The following is a 17,042-nucleotide window of genomic DNA, read 5'->3' as shown; positions in this document are numbered from 1 at the left end:
CAGACATCCCAACTCTCCCTGAAGTTCAGGGAGTCTCCCTGATTGTAATAGTGACTCCCTGATGCCAGCAAATGGAATGCAATCTCCCTGAAACTCCAAGCACCATGATCCAATGCGGCCCAAATCCGGAAAAGTGTTTCTTTAAGGAATGCCTTTAGTTGCTGGGACGTTATAGAACCCTCAAAGCATGCGTCAGTAGCCAAAAAGCCCCCACTGATTTTAATAAAATAAAACACAAATACTACCTTATTTACTGCACGTAATTAAAGTTTGTATTCTAAAATATTAAGCATTCAACAAGCGTACGATCACTGGAAAATAGGTTTGTTGTATGTGGTTGTGCAATAAAGCTACATTTTTTAAATATGCCTTTAGTGGGAAGCTACTTTAATGATAAATCTCTATCTTATTTAGGGTTTCAAGGTGTCCAATATATAACTGGGAGGGGGGGTAGCGGCGGCGGCGCAGTAGCGAATGACGCCACCTCCCTGAAATGAGTTTTTGCAGGTTGGGATGTCTGGGAATACCCCCCAGTCGATAGAAGCCTTGTTTAAGACGGTTCCATTCCTGGGGGGTACGGGGGAAATGAATGTATCATTGTGTCTGGTTATCTAGAGCAGTCAAAACCTCCCCTAGAATCCTGGAGAAGGTAGACTGCGCTAGGCCAGACACAAGCCCCTCTGTTGACTGGTATGAGCCGGTTGCCAGGAAGTGTACAACACACAACAGCTTCTGCATACCAGTCAGAGCTCGGTTCCTATACGCTTGAGGGTCAATATCATCCTTCAAGACCTCATATAGGTTAATGAGGCTTGCAGAAGTCAAGCGATACTTTTCCCTGACCTCCACTTCTGTCATCCCAAACAGGGTGACACTAACCCTGTGTACCCTTGGTGCTCTTCCCCTCTGCTGATGCCTTCGTCTTATAGGCTCTGCTGGCCTATGGCCAGCTGCAGCAACAGCAGCATGGGGAGCACCAGGAACAGGGACAACAGCAGGAGGAGCAGGGAGGGCAGCAGCAGCAGCTGGAGCGGGGACAGCTACAGCACCATGACCAGGGACCTCAGCAGCAGGGATACCATCCAAAACAGGGGCTTGTAGGGGTTCCAGCACCCCTTGTGCCCCACGACACTGTCTCACTCTAAATGCAATATACTGCAAGGGAAACATGGTGGCTAATGAGGGTGTGCATTTGCAGGTGTTTTAAGGCTGCAGGTGAGAGGTTGTGCTGTTTGTGATTGGCTTGACACACTTGCAGGGGCAGGAATAATAAATGCTTTTAAGAGGTTAACTATTTGTGATCAAGCTGCTGATATGTATATTGTTAAGCATGCATTTGTTAGGCCTTCAGAGAGTTACGTTGGTTTCTAAGTCAGTGCAAGGGTTCCTGCGCCTTCAATTTGTGACGAGCTGAGAATGGAGTCGATTTTCTGAAATCTGCGCGCGTAAGTCCTTACGCCGTATATTGGATAGCAAATTGCGCGTGTTTTGTATGTCAGTCTATGGGCCAAAAAACTACGGCGACGCCAGAAATCTACGCGCGTTCAATCAGCCAATCAGATTGAACTTGAATCTGATTGGCTGATTCAATCAGCCAATCAGATTTTTCTACCTTAATTCCGATTGGCTGATAGAATCCTATCAGCCAATCGGAATTCGACGGACGCCATCTTGGATGACGTCATTTAAAGGTACCTCATTCGTCGTTCAGTCGTCGGCCGGGATGGATGCTCCGCGTTGGAGGAGCGAAGAATGAAGATTGAAGATGCCGCTTGATGGAAGATGCTGCCCGATGAAAGAAGACTTTGCTGCCGCTTGGAGAAAGACATCGCCGGGATGAAGAATTCTTCTTTGCCGCTTGATTGGACATCGCCCGGATCGGATGAAGAGTTCTGCCCGGCGGGGTGAATACAAGGTAGGGAGATCTTCAGGGGGGTAGTGTTAGGTTTATTTAAGGGGGGTTTGGGTTAGATTAGGGGTATGTGGGTGGTGGGTTGTAATGTTGGGGGGTGGTATTGTGTGTTTTTTTCAGGCAAAAGAGCAGTTTTCTTTGGGGCATGCCCCCACAAAAGGCCCTTTTAAGGGCTGGTAAGGTAAAAGAGCTTTGAACTATTTTTAATTTAGAATAGGGTAGGGAATTTTTTTTTATTTTGGGGGTTTATTATTTTATTAGGGGGCTTAGAATAGGTGTTACAATTTTTTGTAATTTAGTGGGTTTTTTTTTGTAATTTAGTTTAGTTTATTTAATTGTATTTTTAGATAGATATTTGTAGTTTATTTAATTTATTGATAGTGTAGGTGTATTTGTAACTTAGGTTAGGATTTATTTTACAGGTAATTGGGTAATTATTTTAACTAGGTAGCTATTAAATAGGTAATAACTATTTAATAGCTATTATACCTAGTTAAAATAATTAACAATTGGGGGGCGGAGCAAGCCTGGGAACTGAATGGTCGCACTCCGCTTCAGCTCTGCTGAAACTGTTTATAAATCTATTCAATTGACCATCAGTCCAGCTCAATTTTATATCTCAGACATCCCTTTTTATTATGAGTGGGTCAGAAATCCCGGGAGCATCGAATGGTGGCTACAGAGTAGTGAGAGTAGCTATTTTTTAGACCGACTAACGACTGGATTACTCAGGAGCGGCCATTTTCTCTTCCACGTGGAAGCTCCCTAGCGAGGAACCAAATTCGGAGACTGTTTTCTCTGAAAAGTTACGCTTCAAGAAATATGGCCTTTGACTGGGAGGAAAAAGTACAACACCTGCTGTGCAGCCATTTCCAGAACCTGGAGCGGGAGTTAGCCCTAGCATTTTCATCCATAAGCGGCAATAAGACTCCAAAGGATACCCAGCACTATTCCCTACTACACAGGGAGCCGCGAAATGTAGCTGACAAATTGCAGAGTGCCGCAAGCGGGACAAAGTACCCTGCAAAAGCTAACAAAACACATGACTGTTCTGAAGCGGATACCTCCAGCCACGCTATTACCCCAAGAACCACGCAGACTGTCCCAGTTCTTAACTTCGCAGAGCAAAGGAGAGCTAAGCAAGCATGGGCCCGGTCTCCCGGTATCGCAAGTAGTAAAATTCTAGACCGCCCGCTGGATGGACACAGAGAAGATATGAGGAGTTTGGGCATGCAGAAGCCTGAGGCGAAAGCCTTAATCCTACCAGCCCTCCAGCATACAAAAGGCAAGTGTGTTGTCACTGAAGATAAAGGGATTTTTTACACAGGGAAACTGTCAGCGGATTGTATTGGCGATCCTTCAGAGTTAAGGGCCGTACTGTTTTTATTTGCTGAGTTGGAGATGCCAGCTGAGGGAAAAACTTTAATCGAACGGCTCTTATACAACTTAACATCGGCTTCCACTCTACAGTGCTTCAGGTTGCCTACGCTGGTGAAGGCTGATCAGACATCCCAACATTGCAAGTATGAAAGACGACTAGTGAGCCCCACATCGAACATAAATTATTATGAGATGGGTTAGGCATGGCAGGTTCCAGACTCATTACGGCATTAATCCACCCAAGAGACCCTGTTATGGTTATGGTGTAGAGACATGGACCTGACAATGTTATGCCTGCAGTTTACTATAGTCAGCTACCCTCTCTGTCTGCTTCTTTCTGTGTGATTATTATGCCGTTTAGCTGTAACAGGCTTGTATGGTATTTACAGTATCCGTTCAAATATTAGTTCTATACATGCTGTTAGAGAGGCTGACCACTCCAGTATGGTAAATGTATATACTCTACTTCCCAAAACTCCTGGGTGAATACAGTGTTGTTTGTACCTACTCTGTTTGACCTGTTAAATTGAACCTTTTCAATGTTTACTGTTAAACCAGCATAGGATATTAGTATACAGAGAGTGATAACTAGTTACTTTCTCACAAAGTATATATTCCAGCCCTTCTTTTTCAGTTTTTTTTTGTTAAATTTGACACATGTTACTTTCAGGTCTAACATATATTCTAATGTCAGTACATCCAATTCAGATACACTTCTTAAAATGTTCTCTCTTATAACATACCGGTCCATTGCTTTGTTTTGCACACAGGCTGCAAGCCAACTAGAGGGACCATGAACACATACAGAGAACTTTCCCAGTGTATTTCACTAACTTTCGGGGTTGGCCAGTTTTGGGGTTCAAATGTTATCCTCTGCTATCATAACCCAGTTGATTGCCTCATACTGTTTTCTGTTGATGTGTGGCATGTTTTTACCATCACATGTATTGCCTTTCATAACACTATTCTGAGTATGTTTACTTTTCTTTTCTATACTCATATAAGTTTAAATTGTTCTGACATGTTATGAAATTGGTAGCTGCCCATCTATTGTACATATGGGAAGGAGATAATTAAATTTGACACAATAGCTTATTGTTGGATATAGGGCCCATATCCAACTAACATGGTTGCTAAGACATACTATTGCCATAAAAGCAGACTTATGCCCCTATCCCGTACTCCAATAGAAGCAATGTTGCTACAACCGTACTTTTATACTAAACAGGTGAAGATACTATATGCATGTAACTATATCTCCCCAATATCAAGCAGTATTTTAGAATGAACTACACACCCTTCCTCTTCCTCACTAAGTTTAACTTATCATTTTGCACCCTATCAGCCTAACTCCCAGAACAAAAAAAAAAGGGAAAAAAAAAATAAAAAAAAAAATAAAAAAAAAAAAATAAATAAAAAATAAATAAAAAGAATTTCAGCATGTTTTAATCTCGCTTCACAGTGGCAACAACTCTGAACCCTCCAAAGTTTAAAGTTTAATGATGTCTATATCTAGTGTACATAGGCTAACCATTTGTCTATTGTGCAGCATCCCTAGTAGTACTTTTTTCACCCTAGATGCAAAAGAATTACCATAAACTACTTAATCTCTTAGTATTTACTCTTAATTAAAAGCTACTGACTTTACCTACTTTATTTAGATCAGCAGGACTGATCAATAACACTAGCTAGTTGAGTCTATAATCTCTATACACACCCTGTCTTCCTTACAGTTTCACTTGTCCTCCTCCTCAACATAGTAATACTATATAATTGATGCCCTACCCCTTGAAAGTCTCCTTTGGCATATACTCCATTCATTGTATTTATCTTACCACCTCCCCCCCCCCCACTACTCCATAATATGTCTCCTAGTTCTAGGAGAATTAAAAAAGCGGTTTCTCTTGCCTATACCGCACCTTCCATCACCCCCTTAGTATCCCTTCTACTCCTTATTGCACCATAATACGGAACCCACCTATTTTGATCAGACTAGTAAGCCTGCTTGAATTGTACCTGCTGAGTTTCTTAGCCCTTCAACATATTTCAGGGACCTTTTTAAGACCAGATATATAGCAGTTAATACCTTGATGTGTGGGTCAGAAGGCTTTCATATGGTTCCTACATATTATTATTAGGGGGGTTTTGGTTTTGATTTTGTTATAGCACATTTAATATATTCCATTCTACATTTTAAATGTTATAAAACCGAGGTATAATGATGAGATCCAAAGATGGCCTTTTCGGCCTATATTCGCCTTCCTCTACCTTAATGCTTTTAGAAGGTCTCTTAGTGCTGGGCATCCTCTATATACAATGTCTACATGATATGTAACCTGTTGTTCTTTTTTTCTAAATTTTTATGTGTTTATTTTGCTACTCCAGGAACATTGAAGCCTGTATCGTATGTACCATGTAGTGCAAAAATTTATTTACATAATTGATGTATGCCTTTCAAAATACCTCAATAAAAATTATTTAAAAAAAAAAAAAAAATAATTAACAATTTACCTGTAAAATAAATATAAACCCTAACATAGCTACAATGTAATTATTAATTATATTGTAGCTATCTTAGGGTTTATTTTATAGGTAAGTATTTAGATTTAAATAGGAATATTTTATTTTATAATATTTTATAATTTTTTATATATATTTTAGTTTATAATATAAATTTAGATTTATTTAATAAGAATTTAGTTAGGGGTGTTAGGGTTAGATAGAGTTAATATAGTTAATATAAATACTATAGTAACTATATTAACTATATTAACCCTAATATAATTAGGGTTAATATAGTTAATATATATAATGTAATAACTATATTAACTATAATATACTTATGGTTAATATAGATAATATAGCTGGTGGCGGTGTAGGGGGATTAGATTAGGGGTTAATACATTTATTAATACATTTATTATAGGTGGCCGCGGTGTAGGGGGGTGTAGATTGTAGGCAAAAGAGCAGTTTACTTTGTGACAAAGCCCCGCCAAAATCCCTTTTAAGGGCTGGCAAAAGAGCTGAATTCTTTGGGGCATGCCCCGCAAAAAGCCCTTTTAAGGGCTGGCAAAAGAGCTGTTACTTTGGGGCAATGCCACGCAAAAAGCCCTTTTCAGGGCTATTTGTTGGGTTAGACTTAGGTTTAGTGGTAGGGATAGTTTAGTATTTTAGGGGTTAAATAATTTAATATAAATGGCGGGGTAGGGGGATTAGATTAGGGGTTAATAATTTTCAAATAGATAGCGGAGGGGTAGGGGCTCACTTTAGGGGGTAGGTAAGGTAGATGGCGGCGGTGTTAGGGGCTCACTTTAGGGGGTTATAGATTTAATATAGCTGGCGGCGGTTTAGGGGTTAATAACTTTATTAGGTAGCGGCGGTTTAGGGGTTAATACATATTTTATTGTTAGGATAGTGAGGGGGGATAGCGGATAGAGGGTTAGACGTGTCGGGCTATGTTAGGGAGGCGTGTTAGACAGTGCGGGTGATTTAGACTTTAGTCAGGTTTTGTAGGCGCCGGCAGTTTCTAACGTGCCGTAAGTCACTGGCGACGCCAGAAATTTGTACTTGCGCAGATTTCTGGACAAGGTAGTCAGACTTACAGCACGTTAGCATCTGACGGCGCCGTATATGGGATAGCTCGAGTTGCGAGCTGAAACTGCGGGCGACGCGGGTTCCCTCGCTTACGCCGCAAACTACGATCTATATCGGATCGCGCCCCAAGTATTTTAATTTATTGGTAGTCCACTGAAAATCTTTAAATTACAAGATGTTTGCTGTCCCTTTAAAATACAGATAACACATAAGGTCTGCTTGGTTAATAAGGAGTTAATCAGGCGCATTAAATCCCAGATTCAGATAGAGCATTTCATTTTAAATAATATTCCAGGTTTGCTGCTATTATAACATTTGCTTCATTCTCTTGTTATCCTTTAGCTGAACACATTGGATGAGCAAATGACAAGAGGCATATATGTTTAGCCACCAATCAGAGGCTAGTGCATTACTGCTCCTGAACCGATCTAGGTGTGGTTTTCAACAAAGGATACAAACAGAATGAAGCAAATCAGATAAAGGGCCAGATTACAAGTGGAGCGCTAAATATTGCTTTTATGAAAGCAATATTAGCGCTCCACTGTGTAATACTCGAGCATGCTAATATGCGCTGGTATTACAAGTTTTCAGCAATGCGAACTCGAGCTTGCTTTCGCATTGCTGGGAAGCATTGTGCTCATGAGAGTGCACTTTCATAAGCTCCTATGAGAGCCTCGTTCTGATGCCATCAGAGATGGCATCAGAACATTGCGCAGCGAAGGGGGTAAGTGGCAGCAAACTTAAATATATATGTATATGCTAATATACATATATATTTATGTGTTAATATATGAATAAGCATATACATATATATATATACTGGGAATACACAGTTCCCATTGACCTCAATGTAAAGGCACTCCCACCAACTTTACCCCCAAAATACTGCCTAGTGCAGTAATTTTATTAAGGCTATCTTATTTTTTTTAATAAATTACACTACATAGTATTTTGGGGGCATTTGGGGCGCATTTATAAAATTAACCAGAGATCTGATCTCTTTATAATTTTATAAGCGCTATTTGCTACCAGGAGCTTGTAATAATTTAGTGATAATTTAGCGCTCCACTTGTAATCTACCCCAGTATAAGTAAAATGGAAAGTTGTTTGAAATTGCATGTTCTATCTGAAACAAGAAAGTTTAAACTTTGACTTTACCGTCCCTTTAATGTCTGAAATGAGCTTTTAGATAATTGCTCACTCAAGTGTAGTAGGACTTGTTAATTTTGAAGTAACACATAAATATGGCTCAGTGTGATGAAATATGCTTAATATGATGAAAATCTCTGTGAATAAAAGCAGAAAGCATCTGTCAAACTGAAATGTTCTAAATATGGAAATACTGTTTGTTTTCTTATCACTTACTGACATCTGCTGGTTATAACTTGCATTTAATTAATTAAAAAAACCTGTTTCCTTGATGTCAAAACAAAACAAATACAATTTTCAGTGTTTTATTTTAGCTAATAAATAATGTAAGTGTAGACAATTTGTTACCTCTTAAGAATATTTTTCTTTGTAAAGAAGAGGGATTGAAATGTATTCATTTAGAGGAATTATGGGTATTTTCCTTTTTTAGGGCTAGATAATGTGTGGAGCTCTAACAGTAATGCGCAAGCAAAAACATAATTTATGTAAGAACTTACCTGATAAATTCATTTCTTTCATATTGGCAAGAGTCCATGAGCTAGTGACGTATGGGATATACATTCCTACCAGGAGGGGCAAAGTTTCCCAAACCTCAAAATGCCTATAAATACACCCCTCACCACACCCACAATTCAGTTTAACAAATAGCCAAGTAGTGGGGTGATAGAAAAAGGATTAAAAAGCTTTTAAAAAAAAGAAACTGGAAATATAATTGTTCTTTATACAAAAAAACATAACCACTATAAAAAGGGTGGGTCTCATGGACTCTTGCCAATATGAAATAAATTAATTTTTCAGGTAAGCTCTTACATAAATTATGTTTTCTTTCATTTAATTGGCAGGAGTCCATGAGCTAGTGACGTATGGGATAGTAATACCCAAGATGTGGTACTCCACAGAAGAGTCACTAGAGAGGGAGGGATAAAAATAAAAACAGCCATTTTCCGCTGAAAAAATTAAATCCACATAAAAAAAAATACGTTTTTCTCATAATTGAAAAGAAAAAACTTAAAACATAAGCAGAGGAATCAAACTGAAACAGCTGCCTGAAGAACTTTTCTACCAAAAACTGCTTCCGAAGAGGCAAATACATCAAAACGGTAGAATTTAGTAAATGTATGTAAAGAAGACCAAGTTGCTGCTTTGCAAATCTGATCAACTGGAGCTTCATTCTTAAAAGCCCACAAAGTGGAGACTGTTCTAGTAGAATGAGCTGTGATTCTCTGAGGTGGGGCCTGACCAAACTCCAAATAAGCCTGATGAATCAAAAGCTTTAACCAGGATGCCAAGGAAATGGCAGAAGCTTTCTGACCTTTCCTAGGACCAGAAAAGACAACAAATAGACTAGAAGTATTCCTGAAATCTTTAGTAGCTTCAACATAATATTTTGAAGCTCTTATAAAATCCAGAGAATGTAATGATCTCTCCAAAGAATTCTTAGGATTAGGACACAAAGAGGGAACAACAATTTCCCTATTAATGTTGTTAGAATTCACAACTTTAGGTAAAAATGTAAATGAAGTCCGCAAAACTGCCTTATCCTGATGGAAAATCAGAAAAGGAGACTCACAAGAAAGAGCAGATAATTCAGAAACTCTTCTAGCAGAAGAGATAGCCAAAAGGAACAACACTTTCCAAGAAAGTAATTTAATATCCAAATAATGCATAGGCCCAACATGAGGAGCCTGTAAAGCCTTCAGAACCAAATTAAGACTCCAAGGAGGACAGATTGATTTAATAACAGGCTTGATACGGACCAAAGCCTGCACAAAACAGTGAATATCAGGAAGCTTAGCAATCTTTTGTGAAATAAAATAGAAAGAGCAGAGATTTGTCCCTTCAAGGAACTTGCAGACAAACCTTTATGTAAACCATCCTGAAGAAACTGTAAAATTCTAGGAATTCTAAAAGAATGCCAGGAAAATTTATGAGAAGAACACCATGAAATATAAGTCTTCCAAACTCGATAATAAATCTTCCCAGAAACAGATTTACAAGCCTTTAACATAGTATAAATCACTGAGTCAGAGAAACCTCTATGACTAAGCACTAAGCGTTCAATTTCCATACCTACAAATTTAACGATTTGAGATCCTGATGGAAAAACAGTCCTTGAGACAGAAGGTCTGGTCTTAAAGGAAGTGGCCAAGGTTGGCAACTGGACATCCGGACAAGATCCGCATACCAGAACCTGTGAGGCCATGCTGGTGCTACCAGAAACACAAACAATTGTTCCATGATGATCTTGGAGATCACTCTTGAAAGAAGAACTAGAGGCGGGAAGATATAAGCAGGTTGGTAAAACCAAAGAACTGCTAACGCATCCACCGACTTTGCCTGAGGATCCCTGGACCTGGAAAGGTACCTGGGAAGTTTCTTGTTTAGATGGGAAGCTATCAGATCTATTTCTGGAAGACCCCACATCTGAACAATCTGAAAAGACACATCTGGATGGAGAGACCACTCCCCCGGATGTAAAGTCTGACGGCTAAAATAATCCCCTTCCCAATTGTCTACACCTGGGATATGTACCGCAGAAATTAGACAAGAGCTGGATTCTGCCCAAGAAAGTATCCAAGATACTTCTTTCATAGCTAGGGGACTGTGAGTCCCACCCTGATGATTGACATATGCCACAGTTGTGATATTGTCTGTCTATAAGAAAATAAATGGATGGTTCTCTCTTCAACAGAGGCCAAACCTATAGAGCCCTGAAAATAGCATGGAGTTCTAAAATATTGATTGGTAACCTTGCCTCTTGAGATTTCCAAACCCTTGTGCTGTCAGAGATCCCCAGACAGCTCCCCAACCTGAAAGACTTGCATCTGTTGTGATTACAGTCCAGGTTGGATGAACAAAAGAAGCCCCTTGAACTATACAATGGTGATCTAACCACCAAGTCAGAGAGAGTCGAACTTTGGGATTTAAGGATATTAATTGTGATGCACCCTTGATTCAGCAAACGAAGCTGAAGAGGTCTCATATGAAAACGAGCAAAGGGGATCGCATCCGATGCTGCAGTCATGAGACCTAAAACTTCCATGCACATAGCCACTAAAGGGAATGATTGAGACTGAAGGTTTCGACAAGCTGAAACCAATTTTATTCATCTCTTGTCTGTTAGAGACAGAGTCATGGACACTGAATCTATCTGGAAACAAAAAAGTGACCCTTGTCTGAGGAATCAAGGAACTTTTTGGTAAATTGATCCTCCAACCATGTCTTTGAAGAAACAACATTAGTTGATTTGTGTGAGATTCGGAAAAATGTAAAGACTTATCTAGTACCAAGATATCGTCCAAATAAGGAAACACCCCAATAACCTGTTCTCTGATTAAAGAGAGTAGGGCACTAAGAACCTTTGAAAAAATTCTTGGAGCTGTCGCTAGGCCAAATGGAAGAAAGACAAATTGGTAATCTTGTCTAGAAAACAGAATCTCAGAAACCAATAGTGGTCTGGATGAATCGGAATATGAAGATATGGATTCTGTAAGTCTATCGTGGACATATAATGACCTTGCTGAACAAAAGGCAGAATAGTCCTTATAGTCACCATTTTGAAAGTTGGCACTCTTAAAAAACGATTCAAAATTTTCAGATCCAGAACTGGCCTGAATGAATTTTCTTTTTTTGGGACAATGAATAGATTTGAATAAAACCCCAGACCCTGTTCCTGAAACGGAACTGGTATGATTACCCCTGAAAGCTCTAGATCTGAAACACACTTCAGAAAAGCCTGAGCCTTCACTGGCTTTGCTGGAACGTGTGAGAGAAAAAAATCTTCTCACAGGAGGTCTTACTCTGAAACCTATTCTATATCCTTGAGAGACAATACTCTGAATCCATTGATTTTGGACAGAATCTGCCCAAATGTTTTGGAAACATTTTCATCTGCCCCACACCAGCTGAGCTGGAATGAGGGCCGCACCTTCATGCGGACTTGGGGGCTTGCTTTGGTTTCTTAAAAGGTTTGGATTTATTCCAACTGGAAGAAGGTTTCCAATTGGAACAAGATTCTATGGGGGAAGGATTGGCTTTCTGTTCCTTATTCTGTCAAAAAAGAACGAAAATGATTAGAAGCTTTAGATTTACCCTTAGATCTTTTATCCTGAGGTAAAAAACCTTCCTCCCAGTGACAGCTGAAATAATTGAATCCAACTGAGAACCAAATAAATAGTTACCTTGGAAAGAAAGAGATAGTAATCTAGACTTAGATACCATGTCAGCATTCCAATATTTGAGCCACAAAGCTCTTCTAGCCAAAATAGCTAAAGACATAGATTTAACATCAATATTGATGATATAAAAAATAGCATCACAGATAAAATGATTAGTATGTTGAAGCAAGCGAACAATACTAGACAAATCAGGATCTGTTTCCTGTTGCGCTAAGCTTTCCAACCAAAAAGTTGATACAGCTGCAATGTCAGCCATGGATATAGCAGGCCTAAGAATGTAGCCAGAAAATAAATAAGCTTTCCTTAGATAAGATTCAAGTTTCCTATTTAAAGGGTCGTTAAAAGAAGTACTATCTTCCATAGGAATAGTAGTACGTTTGGCAAGAGTAGAAATAGCCCCATCAACTTTGGGGATTTTTTCCCCCCAAAACTCCAACCTAACTGCTGGCAAAGGATACAATTTTTTAAACCTAGAAGAATAAATAAAAGAAGTACCAGGCCTATTCCATTCCTTTGAAATCATATCAGAAATAGCATCAGGAACTGGAAAAACCTCTGGAGTAACCACAGGAGGTTTATAAACAGAATTTAAACTTTTACTAGTTTTAGTATCAAGAGGACTAGTTTCCTCAATATCTAAAGTAATCAACACCTCTTTTAACAAGGAACAAATATACTCCATCTTAAAGAGATAAATAGATTTGTCAGTACCAATATCTGAGGTAGGATCTTCTGAACCAGAAAGATCCTCATCAAAGGAGGATAATTCAGTATTTTGTCAGTCATTTGAAATTTCATCAACTTTATGAGAAGTTTTAAAAGACCTTTTACGTTTATTAGAAGGCGGGATAGCAGACAAAGCCTTCTGAATCGTATCAGCAATAAAATCTTTTATATTCACAGGGATATCATGTACATTAGATGTTGAAGGAACAACAGGCATTGTACTAGTACTGATGGATACATTATCTGCATGTAAAAGCTTATCATGACAACTGTTACATACTACAGCTGGAGATATCATCTCCGCTAACTTACAACAGATACACTTAGCTTTGGTAGAACTGTTATCAGGCAGCAAGGTTCCAACAGTGGTTTCTGAGACAGGATCAGATTGAGACATCTTGCAAATGTAAGAGAAAAAAACAACATATAAAGCAAAATTATCAATTTCCTTATATGGCAGTTTCAGGAATGGGAAAAAAATGCAAACAGCATAGCCATCTGAGCATAAAAAAAGGCAAGAGGCATATAGGAAGTGGTGTTTAAATAATTAAATTATTTGGCGCCAAGTATGACGCGCAACGCAAAATGAAATTTTGTTGGTGCTAACAACATCCGGAAATGACGCAACTCGCATCATGGTAGACGCAACCTTGTGCAAGGAAAAACCTGGCTTCAACTAAGATGCCAGAAATTACGAATTTGCCTCACTGAATGTACCTTTGCGCCAAAAAAAATCTTGCACCAAGAATTATGCAATAAATATAAGCATTTTGCGACCTTGCGAGCCTAATTTTGCCTGCGAAAATTTATGAAAAAGCAGTCAATTTGAAGAAAAGACTATACCCCAGGTAATAAAAAATAACTTCCTAAATATGTTTCCCAATTTTGAAACTGATAGTCTGCAAAATTAAATATACATAAACCTGACTCATGGCAAATATAAGTACAATACATATATTTAAAACTTACACACACACCCTCACTGAGACATCCACAGAAAACGCACAAAGGCATACACACACTCTCACAGAGACAACCAAAGAAAATGCACAGACATGCACACACTCTCACAGAGACACCCACAGAAAACACACAGACATACGCACACACCCTCACAGAGACATCCACAGAAAACACAGACATACAAACACATACCCACCCTCACAGAGACATCCATATAAAACACCCAAAAACATACACACCCACCCTCACAGAGGCATCCAGAGAAAATACACAAAGACATACATACACACACCCTCACAGAGACACCAATAGAAAGAGCACAAAGACATACGCACACACCCTCTAAGACATCCACAGAAAATGCACAAAGACATACACACCCACCCTCACAGAGAGACCCACAGAAAAAAAAATACACACTCATAGAGAAACAAACAAAATCACAAAGACATAAACACAGACACACACAGAAAAACTCACAGGAGGTAAAATTTCTGTACATTGCATCCCCTAAATCAACAGTGTGTGACATGCATGATAAAAAAAAATGCAGAAATTAACAGATCACTTTTTAAAGAATCATATTTGTAAATGTGCAAACAAAAATAATTCTGTGAATTCAAAATTGTACATTAATGATCTGGGTAGATAGCTAGATGAAGAAAAGTACTTTTGAAATGTTGACATATGTTTGTTTTTTTCTCTCCCCATTTTCCCCTACCAAGAGCACCACTTCAAATATGGTGTACAAATGTTCCCATCTGTCAGCTGTACTTATGGAGTTTATGGATTTTGAAAATGCTGTACTCTATATGGTCTTGGTGGAACCATAAGCTCTGGTACTCCGTCTCATATCATTAGATATGGTTAAATGCAGGATTTAGGCTTGTTTGTATGTATTTCAAAATTAAGTCAGCTGTAGTGTAAACTGAACAGTGTTAAGTTAACCTGTCTCATTTCAAACACTGAGCAATCTTAGTCTGAGAGTATAACATTTTATGCAGATGTAAACATCTTAGATAAAATGCCTCCTTGCATCTGGAAAGTCCTTGCATAAAGGGGCAGTAAACTGGAATGTAATTAAAATATATATATTAATTAAAAAAAACTCATATCTGCCAAAAGGGCACCTACCATTTGTGTATTGAGGAGGAAACATTTCTGCATGGCTTTAAATATAGAATTTCTAAAGCTTTGTTAAATAATCATAAATACACTGCTGCATATTGCTAAAAAAAATGTGTTTTTATGGACCCCTGGCCCCACCATACAACTACTACCACACTGAAGTTACAATCCGAAATTGCACAAAGAAATAAAAAACATTTACTAAGTAAGTCCTACCTCCTCTGCAAATGAAAGTGATCTGCCGTCTGACTCAGGCACACACTATACAAACTTAATTGCCAAGTCTGTCTCACACTGTGCATAGTGGTTTAGTGCACACTCAGAAATCCTCTCAAATGCTAATGCTTTACTCCTTGTAATAACATTTCCCACGCTCAATAGCACTCTGCTGTAGTTCCCACTGGTAGCTGCCAATTTTTTTTTTTTTTTTAAATAATAGTTGTTCTTGTCTTATCGGGCCCAGTGACGTGCAGTGAGGTCAGAGGCTGGTGAGGCAGTGGCTATGATACGCCAGAGAAGCATACACACATACATATTTTTATATATATATATATATATATATATATATATATATATATATACATACATATATATATATATATATATATATATATATACATACATATATATATATATACATACATATACACCTATATACATACACACACTAATTCTCTCAAACACACACACACTCACTCTCTCACACACACTCACACACTCACTCTCTCACACACACTCACTCTCTCACACACACTCACTCTCTCACACACTCTCTCACACACACACTCTCACACACACACACACTCTCTCACACACACACTCTCTCACACACACTCTCTCTCACACACACTCTCTCTCACACACACTCTCTCACACACTCTCTCTCACACACACACTCTCTCTCTCTCACACACTCTCTCTCTCTCTCACACACACTCTCTCTCTCACACACACACACTCTCATACTCACTCTCTCTCACACACACTCTCTTTCACACACACTCTCTTAATTGCACCACAAATAATAGCAGTAGTAAGATAACATGGAAATAAATAGAATAAAATCTGTGGCTGTATGCCCTAACAAATTTAAATTCAGTAATGACAATCCCAATCTGCTCCATATACATGATGGAGACTACACATAATCCATAACGTGGTGTACTAGATAGAGGCACTGGTTCTTTGTTGTTCCGTGTGAACTTCTTTTCTTTGTTTTTCTCCCTCAGTTATCCTCTGTTTCTAGGTGCAAGGAACAATCTCTGAGACATCAAGCTGTAATCATCTGATATAATGTGTATATCTACTCACAGTAAATATTCTCGATATCCGGCTCACAAAAACGATTCCACATTTATTAAAGCTCAACGCGTTTCCACGGACCCAGACGTCTTTTTCAAGAGCAGTTAAAAATAAAAGTGCTTTACATACCAATAAGCATACCTTACCGCTACACAGGCGGTCTTTATATACATGATTTGTTACCGGTACCTGATTCCCCATTGGAGGAGGAGCAGGTTCACACCCCATACAAAATAACCATATAAAACAGATATGCAAACCTATATTCTATCTAACATAAGTATAAAAAATGCATTCAAATTATTTAAAAACAATTTATTGTTAATACGTATTTTTGGAATCGTATTTCGCCGTTTTTTTCAGTTCCCTTTCGAGTCATTCTATTCTATCCGTTCCCATTCAGGTCCGATACAGGTCACCTGATCTTAGTTCTCCAATAGGAAGAAAAGCCAAATTTTATCAGTCACGTGATTTTGTTGTCCAATGAATAGTGTCTCTGTTAAGACTCGTTTCTTATAAGTAAATAAAAGACAACATGTTATTCACATTATTACAAACAGCAAACGTAATTTATACCAGATCTTCACGATCTCTTACATGCTTGAAGTGCACAAAAAATATATACATTATTAATCCTGTGAATAAACAAATGCTTTTCGCAAGCAACATTTTTTACGAGCAAGATCTTTACATTCTTTCTAGTGTCAAAA

The sequence above is a fragment of the Bombina bombina genome, chromosome 4 (genome assembly GCF_027579735.1).
Source record: "Bombina bombina isolate aBomBom1 chromosome 4, aBomBom1.pri, whole genome shotgun sequence".
Lineage (NCBI taxonomy): Eukaryota > Metazoa > Chordata > Amphibia > Anura > Bombinatoridae > Bombina > Bombina bombina.
Note: the sequence above shows the minus strand (reverse complement) of the source record.